Source organism: Natator depressus, chromosome 8, assembly GCF_965152275.1.
Source record: "Natator depressus isolate rNatDep1 chromosome 8, rNatDep2.hap1, whole genome shotgun sequence".
Lineage (NCBI taxonomy): Eukaryota > Metazoa > Chordata > Testudines > Cheloniidae > Natator > Natator depressus.
The window spans coordinates 52,703,525-52,719,553 of record NC_134241.1 but is presented as its reverse complement, the minus strand read 5'-3'; the positions used below and the strand labels follow the sequence as shown (position 1 = coordinate 52,719,553).

Genomic DNA, 16,029 nt, shown 5'->3' with positions numbered 1-16,029 from the left:
TGCCACTATGGCGCGTCCGGTGAAGACGCACTGTGCCGATGGGACAGCACTCTCCCGTCAGCGTAACTACTCCACCTCCACGAGAGGCAGAAGCTATGCCGATGGGAGAGTGTCTCCTGCTGACATAGCACCAGGTCACTGTAAGCTGAGTCGCTCCGGGGAGTGTCTTTTTCACACCCCCGAGCGATGGAAGGTACACCGATTTAAGCGGTAATGTTGACCTGCCCTCTGAGATACTAGTTCAACTGCTGGAAGTTGCATGGGCTGAAGAGGCTGAGCCAAGGAGGCTCCACGGGAACTGGTTACTCAAGCCCAGGCAAGAGAGGACCATGGGAAAGGACAGGGACAAATCGAAGTTAACCACAAGGTTGGAGGTTTTCATGGCAGGGGAGGATACTGGCCACAATCTTGCAGTGGTGGAGGTGATGGTGGAAAGAAGGGCTGCAGGTAGCATGTGGATGCTGAACTAGGCACCGTGGAAGAGCCCACGCAGTGCCTGTGTTTCAAAACTAAACTCTAAAAGCAACTTTCGGAGCAAATGACACATTTGCAAATAGCTGAAGAAAACGGCAGAACACAAAGCTAGACATTAGCGTGCATCACCGGAGCTGTGTTTTGTAAACATTTTTCAGGCTGCTTAGTAAGTCGCTAAACTTCAAACACAAGCAGCGCTCTTCTGATGTGTCTGAGATAAAAAGGGGGGGCTAATAGGAGACAAAATGCCAGAAGCCGAGAACGTGGCACTATGAAAACCACCCAAAGACACTGCTTGCCCACTCACTGGGGGCACGGAAGGGTGTGGCGCTAACCCAGCGGCTCCTGAAAAACCTAAGCTTTTATTTTTAAATGAAGTTTCCCACCCTCTGTCTCTGCTCCACTGAGACAGCGAGATCTTTGGGGCAGGGTGTATCATGCACAGCAGCACCCTCCACTCTGAGTTCATTCCCCATTTCTCTCTTGGCTGCATGGGTTGGGGGACCATATGCCCCGTTGTGGATGGGACAGTCCCTTTTTTAAGCCCCGTCCCAGCTGTCCTGACTTTTGGCAAAAGTGGGCATTTGTCCTGTTTGCTCTTGCCCACTTGCTCTGCCCCTCCTCACCACTACCTGCCCCCCTCCCTGACTTCCTGCATAGGAGAGTCGCTAAAGGCTCTACAGATGCTGCTCTGTTCCTCTGTGGCCTGCAATCCAGGTCTCTGTCCAGAGATATAAAGGTACCCGATGTCCACTTACTTCCCTGCACAGCTCCTTCCCTGCATCGCCTACCACGATGGGCCTCAACTAGGACCTCCAGGCACTACTGTAGTACAACTAATTACTAGTCCGAGCCCTTTGGGTTGTTTGGAAGGATTCCTGCAGGTGACCTGGCATGACACTGCCTTATGAAGTCTTCAGGCAGCTGGAAATAACAGTGAGGTACAATCTGCCTCCAGGCATCTCTGGGGTACATTAAACATGTATTTCTGCAGCCTCCCATCACCATAATATCTGTAGCTGGAGCAAAAAGACCCAGCTCTGCAAGCTCAAAGTCTGCAGTGGAACCTTCAGCTTCTATGTGGCTCAGCCAGTGGAGGGTGACAGAGCCGTGCCGAGTACCACAGGGCCCACCGCACTGAGCAGCAGGTGACATTGGGAAACAAATGTTACCGACAGTCTTTTCCGTCTTGGAGGCAGAACAGATGGTTGGGTTCATTCAAACACACACGTGCACCCTGGAAGTGCCAGCAGCCCTTAGGCCACCTGACAATGGCCTTCAAATATAACTCTCAGCACTTGGTGACCGACAGGGCAGTGCAGATTACTGCCATTAGAAGAACCAGGCTTGTTATCCAACCCAAGCCCCTTGTGCAGCCAGGGTACTCTCCTGAGCGGGGGGAATGTGCCACCAGCAGCAATTCCTTAAGCCGGCTGAGGCGTGGCATTGGCAAGTTCGCCCAGATGATAGTATCCAATCCTGGGCTACTAGGGTGCTTGCTGGGAGCAAAACAACAAGGGGGTGTAAAGTGGTGGGGTGGAGTGGTGGGACTCAGAGCGCTGACAAACAAAGCCTTCCCACCATGGGGGAATTGGGTGGCTTTTAACCTTACATGACTTACAAACAGTCTTGGCTAATTAGATCTGGGCTGTAGCTGCAGAGCAGAGCACAGATGGTTGGTGGGGACAGCTTAGTCATTTTAGCTGAACATGAATTACAGACCAGTCAGCCTAACTTTGATACCTGGAGAGACACTGGAACAAATTATTAAACAATCAGTTTGTGAAGTCCTGGAGGACACTAGGGTTCTAAGGAATAACCAGCATGGACCTGTCCCAAACAAATCTTGCCAAACCAACCTAATTTCCTTCTTTGACAGGGTTATTGGCCTAATGGATGTGGGGGAGCAGCAGATGTGATACATCTCAATTTTAGAAAGGCTTTTGACAGTGTCCCACATGTTATTCTCATAAACAAACTAGGGAAATGTGGTCTTGATGAAATTACTATAAAATGGGTGCACAACTGGTTGAAAAACTGTACTCACAAGGTAGTTATCACTGGTTTGCTGTCAGACTGGCAGGGTGTATCTAGTGCGGTTCCCAGGGGTCAGTCCTGGATCTGGTACTATTCTATATTTTCATTAGTGACTTGGATAATGGAGTGGAGAACATTTTTATAAAATTTGCAGATGACACCCAGCTGGGAGGGGTTACAAGCACTTTGGAGGACAGGATTAGAATTCAAAATGACCTTGACAAACTGGAGAATTAGTCTGAAATGAACAAGATGAAATTCAATACAGACAAGAGCAAAGTACTTCATTTAAGAAGGGAAAAAAAATCAAATGCACAACTACAAAATGGGGAACAACTGGCTAGGATTTTAGTACTGCTGAAAAGGATGTGGGGATTATAGCGGATCACAAATTGAATATAAGTCATCAATGTGGTGCAGTTGCAAAAAAGGTTAATATTCTGGGGTGTATTAACAGGAGTGTCATATGTAAGGCAAAGGAGGTAATTGTCCTGCTCTTGTCAGCACTGGTGTGGCCTCAGCTGGAGTAGTGTGTCCAGTTCTGGGCACCACACTTTAAGAAAAACATGGCAAATTGAAGAGAGTCCAGAGGAGAGCAACAAAAATGATAAAAGGTTTAGAAAACATGACCTATGAGGAAAGGTTTAAAAAAACTGGCATGTTTAGGTTCCCCTCCTCAGTCATCTTAAGAAAAGATGACTGAGGAGGGGAACCTGATAACAATCTTCAAATTTGTTAAGTGCTGCTATAAAGAGGACAGTGAACAATTGTTCTCCATGTCCACTGAAGGTAGGACAAGAAATAATGGGTTTCATCTGCAGCAAGGGAGGTTTAGGTTACATATTAGGAAAACCTTGCTAACTAGAAGGGTGGTTAAGCTCTGAACTAGGTTTCCAAGGGAGGTTGTGGAATCCCCATCACTGGCGGTTTTTAAGAGGAAGTTGTACAAACCCCTGTCAGGGATGGTCTAGGTTTACTTGGTTCTGCCTCAGCGCAGAGGGCTGGACTAGATAACCTCTCATGGTCCTTTCCAGCCCTACATTTCTATGATTCTGTGGGGAAGCAGATGGTGGGAAAATCCACAGATCTAAAGAGGAAAAAAAAAAAAACACAACATGGCAAGGAAAATATAGACTATACACAAGTGACGACAAGCCAGTGAATGAACTCTGAGTTACACGCGAAACGGGCAGCCTCAGAAGTTGGGAAAGATACATGCACAGTGCAACCAGGTTTAAAAACGGGTTGCGGTGGGAGGGGGGTGGTTGGCAGGATCATGAAAATTAGGGACAATAGCACCTTGGTATATAAACTAGAAGTCACAGTGGTTGGTGGGTGGGTGGGGGTATCTGTCCCAGCTGGTGCAGTTACCTTTACATGGCAAATATAAACCCCCATGAGGAGAGGTGAAGCAAGACCTTGGGGGTGGAAAGAGGAGGAGAGGGCAGAAAGGTAGGTAATAGGAAAGAGACAAGAGAAAAAGAGGGCTCAGATGCAAAGGATCGCTGACATCAGCAAGATTGTGAAATGGTAACTGGGGGCAGGATTTGATCCCAAATTGGACAAATAGAAGAGAGAGATAGAGGAGCGGTGGCAGTGAAGTGGGGGCAGGGCAGCAAATTGTCCTCGTTTAGCTCACGGGAAGCACTCCGATACCATGATGATGAGGGCCAAGGAAGTACTAGGAAAGACAAAGCCAGAGAAAGCCAAGAGAAGATATTCCTCAACAGAGCCAAATATGGGCTTACCCAAGGGTGGAGCACAATGAAGCGCAAGAGGAGAGAAATGGAGAGTGAATGGCTGAGCAAGAGGAGGAGAGAGACAGAGATGAGCCCTGCAGTGAGGGAAAGAGGCCAGGTGCCTGGGCTATGGCAGAGGATTTCCTACACCTGTCTGAACTGTTGAGTATGGTAGGAGCTGAGATAGGAGAAGCTACAGACGCAGCTCTTTTTACACTAACCTCTACCCGCTTGGGGTAAGGAGGGAATTTCCCCCAGGAACGTGTTATTGCACAATGGCCCATGCGGAGGATTTTACAGCTTTCTCTGAAGCATCTAGTACAGAGACTATTTACCATTTGCACAGCAATTCCCATATTCTTAACCTCCAGCAGAGGGCAACCATCTAGAGCTAGCAACTGCCCTCATACTCCACTAAATGCCAGCTCAGGTAGGGGTAACAGGTGCCATAGGCCATAAGGTTCCATGTCCTCCTTTCCAAAGCAGCCGAGTCTGTCCAATACAAATAATATTCACATCCAAGCTAACATGATCCATTAAGATGGAGGCAAGGTTGAGAGTCCATACAGTAACTTAAGAGTAAAAACCATCACAGGGAAGTTGAAATTATCCCCAAACCGAACATTAGGGAAAAAAATCCAGAAATTCAGAGTTCAAGTTACACTTAAAAGAAATCCAAGCACGTTCAAATAAGAAATGCACATTGAAGGCGCCCAGATAACCCTCCCGCTGTCCTGTAGCTGTGCCAGGGACTCATAATACAATTGTGATTAAGACATTTTAGAATTTGTGGCTTCTGTGCATGGTTTTTTCCCTTGGGATTTCCTTGTTTATTAAAGGTATTAAACGTTGCAGACATGAACACTGAAGAAGAAACCTTGAGTGAAAACTGCTATCTGATACTTCTAATGAAGATTTATAACATTAACTTTCAATCATCTTTTAACTTTTAAGGCCAGATTCATCACTGACACCTGAGCAGTCCAAAGCAGCCCAAGCAACTGGTGAATCTGGCCCCTCCTTTGCGGCTGACTGATTGGCTGAGAGGGCTGTATTAATGAAACAGGCAAAATGTGAAGGGAGGTGGGGGGGGCCCACTCCCTGAGTCCCAATCTTTCTGTGCTGTGAGGGTTCCTCATGTGCCCCTGCCTCAGTCCCTCAAAGAGTGCTCCCTTGATGTACAGGGGAGCTAAACCAGCAGTGGTATGGCAAGTCTCTCATGCACTGATCCCCAGACTAGCATGCAGCCATACAACCTGTAAAGAGCACGGACAGCTGGGCCAAACAGTCGACCAATGAGAATTCTGGACATGTGTCCAATCTCCCTCCCACCACTGAGTCACTACAACCAACGGAATCAGTCATGCAACATAGTTGTAGAGGAAGAGTAATGATGGTTGCGTTATCTCTGATTTCACAATGCCCCCACTTAAGAACTATCTGAATTGCTGAGCTGAGCTTGTCTGTAGCCTATTAATCATAATCATTAATAACTTCACTTAATTACAACCTAAATTTCTTCAAATATAGTCTGTGCACAAGATTTCAATTAACTCTAACTATATGGAAAGTGAAGGGTCTGCATTAGTCCCTTGTTAAGATCATTCTGGATAAAGAAAAGACTGGCAAATGTTAAATTTCTTCAGGGATCGAAATCCATTAATTTTAACTCAAACTAATTGCAGGATTTACCACAAAATTCATTCTGGACTCAAAGGGCAAGCGCTGTAAATTTGAGGCAACGCTGTAGTTTTCATGCATAACAAAGAGATTGAATCCCTGATTTGAATGCAAAACAGAACTCATTCTTAACTCTGGAGTTGTGACCAACACCTCCATATTATCACATGGAGGGGCATCTCTCAGTTAACCTATGCTCGTGTCACTTTCACCTCACACAGGGCACCAGGCCCAGCTGTTACAAGGTCACAGACACAGGACAGCGAACACACTTGCTTTAACTGCCACAGCTCATATTTCCTTCTCAACTTCCGGCTATAAGGGAGCAGCCAGCCTGCTGTTTCTTTCCTTATTGGGAATGGGCCATCCCTGAACCCCCAGACATGCAAATTTCCCAGGGCTGCTTGCAGACCACTGGGTGACAGGGCCTGCTGCAATGTAACTGAGTGCTCCGCTGGCTAGGATTTAGTTGATTATCCTTCACAAATGAAATCTGGAGCCGTCACCATTAGTCTCTTTCCGTTGCCTCACAGGTTTGTCAGTTTCACAAAGCTATCTGACCAGGCACCCCGGTAAGGAAGGTTGCACTGGCATTAATAGGGAGCTTCGTTCCAGACACGATACAGGGAGACTACTCAAAGTGCTGGAGATTTCAACTGGCACCGAGGACTGGACTAACCTTTTGTGGGCCCAGCGCAAAACATATTTTGTGGGCCCCCATGGAGGCAATGGAGCATGGCGCAGGGAGGTCAGTCCCCGGAGCGAGGGGCCAGCCATTGGCAATGGGGCATGGCATGGCAGGGGTGGTCCTGCTCCGCCCAATGCGAGGGCACTATTTACAAACCGGCAGTTGCCAGACACACAGTGGCCCACCCGGCCCTGTGCTGCCAGCATGCCCCTTCCCCTCAGGAGTGGACTTATGCCACACCACACAGCTCCCCCCCCCACACACACACACACCCAACACCCCCCGACTCCCTATGGCCAGAGGCCCCCCGGACCCACTATGCTCAGCACCTCCCCACACCCACCCACAAATGCACAGCGCCCTGCACGACACCACCCCTGCCCTGCCCTGCACCCCTCTGCTCACAGCCCCACCACAACTGCCCAGCACCCCCCACAGAACCCGCACTCCCTAGTTCCCCAACACACAGAGATCCTCCCCGCCCCTTCACAGCCCAGCACACCCCCATACTCCCCACAGACCCACTCCTGCAAGCCCTGCCTCCCGGCCGTACTCACCAGCCACGCTGGGAGGCGACTGTGTCCGCCGGGCTAAGCCGGCAGTGCAGCCAGGGCTGGTCCCAGGGCCAGGAATCGCTCCGTCCCCTCAGGAGTGGCACGATCAGCCAGGCCAGGACCTGCCCCGGCTGGGGTCCCTCAAGACGCACTTGCCGGAAGGGCCCAGCCAAGCCCTCCACACTATTCCCTCCCCCGCCCCCCCCCCCCCACACACACACACACTCGCTGAGACAGACCAGGCTTCTGCACCAGTCCGAGGCGGCTCAGCTCCGGGGAGACAGGTGGGGCCCCACAGGTGGCGGGAAGCAGAGACTGCCTGGAGCCGGAGGTGCACTGGAGTCCGGCCGGGGGCTGAGAGGAACACAGGGTGGGGCCAGGGGGTGAAGAGGAGTTCTCAGCCAGCCGGCAGGCAGGCTGAGAGGAGCAAGTGGTGGGTGGGGGAAGCCAGTAGGGTCTCGGGGTACAGTACAAGCGGAGCAGGCCGGGGCCCCTTCTGAGTATGGGCCCAGCTCCATGGAGCCACTGTAAACCCGGCACTGCTGTCACCGCCAGGGGACTACAGTGATGAAGCACAAGCTGCTAGCAGCCCATTGGCACTGCCAGGACACTGCTGTGAGGAAGCTCACACAATGTCTCAGCTATCCCTGGATAATAAAAGCATGCAGACAGCGTTGGTGACAATGAGCTCTCTTTTTCCCTGCAGTGTAGTAACAACACCGAGTAGAGGGGACATAGGGCAACACAAAATATTTTGCTGAACCAAAAGACTTCCTTAGAAATATTAGCCGTGGCTTAATTAGCTTTCCCTGTGCACTCATCTGAGAGGGAGAAGTCTCATTATCTGCCCAGTGCTGCCTACATCTCAGCACTTTAAGGAACCCCTTCTGGCTGGTTTCAGACTTATTTATAGGCACCAATCCTCTGTGACCTCTGAGAAGAGATTAAGCCCAACCCCTTCAAAGGATTTAGACAATCTTGAGTTTTCTTGCCACCTTGCCAAGTTAGGAGAAAGGGAAACCAGCTTATCGGGGGGCAGAATTAAAGTTACACAGGCTACCTTAATTCTGACCAAGCCTAACTTTGGAGCACTTGGACTCCACAGCCTTAATGACATCTTTTTCCCGAATATTTTGTGTGTGTGTTTTAAAGGGAATTTCTAAGGTATGCTCATTTTAAAAAAAAATTCCATGTGCCTCTATTTACTAGACAGCAATAGACGGCTGAAGCTCAGGACTCCTTGGTCCTGTTTTGGACAGGGAGTGGTCTAGTCAGGACTCAGCATTGGGCATATTTGTTTAGATGATATTTTGAAAAAAATACAGTATTCAATTTAGACTGCTTTCAGAGGCGGACTGCAGTAACCCAGCAACAGCACCAAAGGTAACACTCTCCCTGCGCTTGGTTAAAGTGTCATGTCAGATTTAATGACCACCCACAATCAGGACTTTGGTTCTATGTCTCATCTGACAGAGGGCAGCTCTAGCCTCAGTGGCCCCTGGCACTATGCCGGGGCACCGGCTCAATGCTGATTCAGAGAGTTAGATGCTGAGTCAATCCCCACCTACCAAACACCATGGGCCATATCCTGGAACAACTGAATGACTCCTGAGAACTTTTAGAAGCCACGCCCTTCTTTCTACACAAGCTGGCACCAGACAACACATGTTCTTATCAGAATCTGGTCCTAAGAATCGGCCTTCAAACCTGCTTCAGGAAATAGCCCATGGCTACAGCCTGAGACTATCTTCCAGCAAGCTTTCAACCTGGCTCCCATCCTTAGCATCCTGCTGCATGGACACAAGTTACACTCCTCTCCGCCTTTGGGGAGGTTATATTCTTTCACTAACTTAATCAGGGGCAGCTTAGCCCAGGAGGCACCTGTCTGGCCAGCCAGCATCTCAGCATAAAGGGGGGAAAGACAGCCTTAATCTGCACCAGAGTAATCGTGAACCAGAGGGAAGCAGGTGAAGAGAGTAGAGGACATGGGGATCCCAAAGCCAGAATCTGGCCTCCGACAGTCCCTTCTCCCCCCACCCTAAATGTACTGCTCCTGCAAACTGTGCTCATTTCTCAGGCTGCCATGGAGCTCAGCGGTTGCTCCCTGGGCAGAAGGCCTCACAGCTGCAACTAATGGTATGTTTTGACATCTCTGAAATACTCCAGCACTTCATTTCAGCCGCAGGGAATAAGGAAGAAGGAGGGACATGATGGTGGGGAGCCAAGCCAGAAATGACAGAGGGAAGGGGTTGCAGCAAGAGCAACAAGCACAACAGAAATAAATGTGCCAGGGATGTAGGGTTTGGCCAAAAGAGAGGAAAGGGATGGAGGCAGGGGGCTAGGACCCTAATGGCACGTAGGACACTAACTCCACTCTTGCAGATTAAACACACTTCCAATAATCCACAACTTGTGCAATGCAGCTCCATCCAACTTGGATGAGATCATGGACCCTGGAAACCAGAGCCACGTGGCTGCTGCACTAATTACCAGAGTGAATCCTCTTCCCAGCAGAAAGATCCCTCCAGCATCAAGAAACAGCACTACCTGGAACAGCCGCCAGCCCCGTTTCTAACACTCAGCCTGGCAGGGGAACGGGGGAAGGGAGGGTGCTAGAAACATCCCTCCAAGCCTGCACCCCTCCATCTCTGCAATGATTCAGAGTTTCTCTCTCAGAAGCGCAGTAGGAATGGAGTGGGAGGGGGGCTGGGGAAGGTAATTAACAAGCATCTTCCCATTGTTAAAACAGTATCTCCGGTTCCAGGGGGCCAGCCACAGCCACAGCCCAGGCCTTCAGCAGAGAAGCAAACCAAGTATCCTGGCCACCTGCTGAGCAGACGACTGCTGCCATCTGTCACACCAGCAGCATGAGGGAGAAGAGCAGAAAGAGCATTCTGAAGGCTCTGGCTCCTGTCAGCCCCTCACGCTGGGGTTAAGATGTTTCTTGTGCACTCAAGGGGCCTGTGGCGGGCAGGAAGGGCTGGGGGAAAGTCACCAGATCTGCAGACTGAGTCTGGTTTCTCTCTGTATTTGCAGCAGGAGTGAATCGGAAGGGACACTGGCAAAGCTACCCATGGAGATGCCTCTCCCCTGCTCTTCCCACCACAGTCAGTGGAGCCAGGCCTCCAAACCAGCTCCCTTCCCACCCGCACCCGGGCCGCAGATCAGTTGTTCCAAGCCCCGCCCCCACTCTGCACATGCCCCCAACCGCAGCCCGTGGGCCAGGGGTTCCAAGCTACCCCCATAAACACCCCACTCCAACCACAGCCCATGGGCAGGGATTCCAAACTCCGCCTCGCACGCGCACACACACCCCTGACTGCAGCTCATTGGCCAGGGTTTCCAAGCCCTCCGCCCACACACACACACACACACACACTCTCACACGTGTCCACAGCCCGTGGGCGAGGCGTTCCAAGCACCCATACACACACACACACACACACACAACACACAACCACAGCCCGTGGGCCAGGCGTTCCAAGGCGCCTGTACACACACAGACAACCCATGGGTCAGGGTTTCCAATCCCTCCACACATGCACGCGCGCACACACACACCCCGTGGGCCAGGGGTTCCAAGTCTCTCACATACACACACACGTCCCTGACTGCAGTCCACGGGCGCACATACACACACACACACCACGACGACCACAGCCCGTGGCCAGAGGTTCCAAGTCTGTTCCTCTCTCTCTCTCTCTCTCACACACACACACACACACACACGACTGCAGTCTGTGGGTCAGGGGTTCCATCCCCTGCTGGTGGAGGCCCCACAGGCCAACCCTAGCTGGTGGATGTCCCCTCAGCCCATAGCCAATAGCCTTAAGACTAAACTGCTGGATCCTCCTGGACATTAGGCAGTGGGTTCTTGCTGGTAAAGCCCCTGGATACAGATCAGAAGGTGCCTTGGTTCAATCTATGGATGTAGGTCATGGGGACAGAAAAGTGAGGGGAATTTTCACTCCAGCCTCCAGCCACCTGGCCTGAGCCAAAGAGCTTGGTTCATGGGCGGGGGGCGGGGGGTCATTAATTGTTTTATCTTTTCAGCTGTCACTATAGTCATCATTGTTGCTGTGAGTGAGTGATTCACACCAGTGTATGAAAAGCCTGTGACTCATTGTACTGGATTCAGTGGGTGGGCTGCATTGACTCAACCACTCGGGGGGAGGGGGAGAGAAGAGGGGCCACAAAGTCATAATCAGTGGAAGAGTTTTATTCACGTTGAATAAGAACTGACACTTGTCCACAGTCTCTGCTGTGCAGGGTTCAATCCACAATGCCTAATGTGTGCCTTCCTTCACAGGGAGCAGAGAGGGGGCCAACAGACAGGAAGCAAGACAACAGGCAGCAGAGACCCATCAACACTACACACAATAGCAGGCTCCAGCTCTTGCTTTTAATAGCACCTGGCCAGGACATAATACAGTTTGGTCTCATGTGTGTGGGGACAGGACCCAAAGCACATTATAACCAAATTGCTGGACTGTGCTGCACCCCAGACCTTCACCAGGGTTGGAGTCCAATTCCTTAATGTGGAGCATGCTCAGGGCAGAAGAAGAAGAAACCCACCAGTGACAGAAGCAGAGTGATCAGAGTGAGTCCATCACTAGCAGTACGGGACGTAAAGAGCCATGGGGAATGTACAACACCCCCCAACATGAAAACAGGAGGAGGCCAGCTTGGAGATGGTGGTAACTGGCATAGCTCTCTCTTCCTCTGCGGAGAGGGTGCAGAGACCAGAGGCAATCACACTCCCTGGGACAGCCCCTACTGACCACTCCTTCTGGAGGCCTCCAGCAAGCAATGCATAGTTCTCCCTTTGGCTGGGGGATAAGCAAACTGGCCAAGGAACTTTGTATTCATCTCCTGGGCAGTGCTGCCAGGGAGGCCATTCTGCACAGCATCCATGTGGCCAGAAGGCACTATGAGAACTACTGGAGGACTGCAGGTAGCTGGCCTGAAGCTACAGCTGGTTTGGGCAAGATGACAGGTAGCAGATCTAGGCTGCCCTGGCACAGAGCAGCTACTTTGCAACAGGTTTCAGAGTAGCAGCCGTGTTAGTCTGTATCCGCAAAAAGAAAAGGAGTACTTGTGGCACCTTAGAGACTAACAAATTTATTTGAGCATAAGCTTTCGTGAGCTACAGACCACTTCATCGGATGCATTCAGTGGAAAATACAGTGGGGAGATTTATATACACAGAGAACATGAAACAATGGGTGTTACCATACACACAACTCTACACAAAGGATATTAGGAGGCGGCAGTGGAAGGGAATGTCTCTAAAAGAAGCTATGGATTCTGTTAAGGAGAATCATTACTCAGCTGGCAGCCAGTATTCCAAGGCTTCAAGAGCCGTAATGCTCCAGATCTTGCCAAAGATGACTCCTGATGGCAAGGCTGCAAGTTCATGTCCCATCCAACAGATAGCACCTTTAGCAGCACAATGCCTCTTTAACCCCATGCTGGAACAATAGTCAGTACCAGCTTAGAGAGTGTCATCCACTTCCTACAGCACCAAGGGTGGAGCTGTCCTATGTTCACGTTGACTGAGCCAAACTTGCTCCAGCTTGTGAACTAGGAGGCAATTACAGCCCCAGGTGGCATGGTGCATCTTGGAATGTAACATAGGTCAAGATCTTACAAACCACAATATCCAACTCCTGCAAGCCAAGAAGAGTCCATTCAGTGTCTTTCAGAAAGGAAAGAATGGGCTTCCCTACAGTGAACGCTGCAGTTGAGCCAGGTCACAGCACTTTAAGGCAGGGACAACATTTGCCAGACACGCACTTGGTATAATGCTCAAGAGCCAAGAGAGCTGCAGAAGCAAGACAAACAACACAGTGCTACAACTCGGGGCCAATCATTCATTACTCTGCAACCAATGAGTCTTGAATGGCCCCAGGCAGAGCTCCATTTGTTAGCCGCAGTTGGACCCAGCCTCACTCAGACCAAACAGAAATGCAAACTCATTTGGCAAGGGAGCAATGTATATGATTATTACAGGGTCATCGCTCCAAGGGCATGCAGGTGGAGCAGCGAGGGAAGTGGCATGTCATAAAGACATGCATTTTATAGGGGGGAAATCAGGGAGGCAAGCTTTCTAAAGGAAAGGAGATACGGTACATTACAGAGGCCTCAGGTGTGGGGAGAAGGACAGAACCAAGACTTGTTTGAGCAAGGCCAGCAGGCTAACCAACCGATGGGCAATGGACATGACCCTGGACAGCTGTGGCCCAAGTAGGCTTTCAAAACACCTTTGGAAGGGGGAACAAGGTTTCCAAGGGCCCCCCATAGGGAGAAGGGGAACCCAAATGGAAGTAGCAGTCGTGGGTCACAAGAACGCACAGCCATACACTAGCATGGAACTGAGCCGAGTGGCCAAGCTAGAGAAACAAGGAAGCTGTGGAATATAGAGCAGCATCACTAACGAAGAGTCAAGCTAATGGAGAGAGAGAATCAGTGTCCAATTGGGTCTGGAGCTGCTTCAATGAAGTGCATCCAAGCCAGAGGAGTAGAGGAGCTGTGCACCAGGAGGGGCCAGAGCTGTACCCTATGGAGCAGCCAAGCCAAAAGTAGTAAGGGGAGCTGGGGGGCTGCACTAATACGGCACAAGCCCAGGTCACCAAAGGGCAGCCAAGAGAGAAGAGCAAGGGTAGGATGGCACAATCTCACTTTAAGACAAGAGCAGGAGTGCTGGAACTAGGGGCACTGCGGCAGCAATCCCTGGCTTGAAGAGGTTTCCATCACATACAACAGGTTTTACAGTTTTGTTCAATGGCTCTCAGCACCCCCACTATAAAAACTGGTCCAACACCACTGGACCAGAGGCACCAATGGGTCAAATCTAAGCCTTCAGCATATTAAGACCAACAGCCTCACAAAAGACCCTCGCAGACCCCCACCATATAAACAATGAGGATTCCTTTCCATGGCACTTGGCCCAAGCATGGAGAGAGGTGAGTGGAAGCCTCATTTCTGCAGTCCCAATGAATGGGGTCCACAAACATGTAACTAGAAAAGGAGTACTTGTGGCACCTTAGAGACTAACAAATTTATTTGAGCATAAGCTTTCGTGAGCTACAGCTCACTTCATCGGATGCATGAAAGCTTATGCTCAAATAAATTTGTTAGTCTCTAAGGTGCCACAAGTACTCCTTTTCTTTTTTGCGAATACAGACTAACACGGCTGCTACTCTGAAACATGTAAATGAAACCTGAGGAGTTTGGCATCAATAAAGCAGGAGCTAGAACACTCTGCCTGCATGGAAGGGAAAGCTACCAGAATTGCTCTGATGGAAATAGCCTCCAATTGCCTTAAATAAAACAAGCGAAGGCAAGATAAATCCAACAACACAGAGCTCACCACTTTCCCCATCACCAGCCTCCTTCAGCTTGCAGTCCCAATGAATGGCATCTTGCCCCTCTCCTTCTCCTGAGCCTCTGCTCACTTAGTCAAAGCTCATTTTAAGGAACGAAAGAATCCACCTTAAAGTAACTGAGTAGCCTCAGAATGCACAAAGGCTACCTTAATAAAAACTTTCTTGAGCCAGAGCTTTTCCTGTGCACAGCAAAGCCCCAAAGGTGCAGAGAATTCTCCTCTGAAGAAGTTCCTCTTCTAACTTCAAAGCCATCTAAGTGCAGTGTAAATCCCCTGTAGTGGAATGTGGAGACATTGGTGGGGAGGGAGGAGAGAGAATATACACAAAAACACACACAGACACAGTAGCGTGCAGAAGATCCATCAGAGAGGAGAGTTGTAAGTGACAACACAGTACTTTGCTTTAGACCAGGCTCCCATCGCATGGTTTGTATTAGGCAGCAACATACACACCCAGAGCCCAGAGCACTGCCATAAGGAAAGATAACACAAAGCCTTGCAAAATTTTCAGCAGAGACTAAATCTCTTCCTGAGATAAAAGCAAAGAGGCACGCACACGCTAGAGAGGATTTTTTTAAGTATATATATAAATATGTTTTTAAAAGGGTGTGGGGTAGTTGGAGAGCAGAACACCAGCAATTCCCCCCCAACAGGTAGCAGCACTTGACGGAGTCTGGCTCCAGTCTAAGGTTCCCTGTGCTAGGTAGGAATGCAAGATGCCAAAAAAACCACACAGCATTATCTACTTTTAGAAAGCTACTGAGAAACACCAGCCCTACAAACAGCAAGCAAAAGCAAGAGCTTACCTTGTATTAAATGCATGGCTCCTGCACTTAAGCTGGGAGAGGTTATGATACTATTCCAGATACATTATTTGTAATATGAAGAGAAAAGAAGACAGAGGAGGGGGGAAGAGAAGGGGGGAGGGAGAGACACAAGAAGAGGAGGGGGAGAAGGAGAGAATGAAAAAGAGGAATGAGAAGGAAGGGGGGGGGGAATAAAAGAATGATTTTTTTTTAAAGGGGAAAAAATAGAGACAGTTAAAATCTGTCTCCTGCCCACACAGTGGAAAAGAAATTTCTGACAATCAGAAAAAGAACGCACACATATACCAGAGGGGGCAGACGGGGAATAACAAAGGAGAAATAGCGAGTGGAGCTAAATCAAAACAGAAAAAGAAATGTCCAGGCATATCAAACACACACACGCGCACAAACACACACACACACACACACACACGAAAGACTGGGGAAAGGCTTGGCCCATTTTGCATAATTAGAGTTGTAAACAGCCACGTGCCTGAGAATTCAGGTCAGCACTGTTGTTAAGAGTTCAGCACCCTGTAACTTACTCCTTAGTTATAGTCGACAAAAAAACAAACAATTGTAATAATCCAAAACCGCATCTACCTCCCATCTCTGCAGAGAGGAACCAATACACCACACATGCTCCAGTCTCGCTCTGCCACCT

General features: G+C 49.7%; 1 protein-coding gene across 3 annotated transcripts in view; it reads right to left on the bottom strand.

Moving 5' to 3' along the window:
• The window catches only part of CACNA1E (calcium voltage-gated channel subunit alpha1 E), a 318,744-nt gene extending 303,288 nt beyond the window's left edge, over window positions 1-15,456 (bottom strand). For all 3 annotated transcript variants that reach the window (XM_074961064.1, XM_074961066.1, XM_074961065.1), the window contains exon 1: window positions 15,366-15,456. The gene's annotated coding sequence lies outside the window, so the exon portion shown is untranslated. The remainder of the gene's footprint in view (window positions 1-15,365) is intronic.
• Window positions 15,457-16,029: the final 573 nt, after the last annotated feature.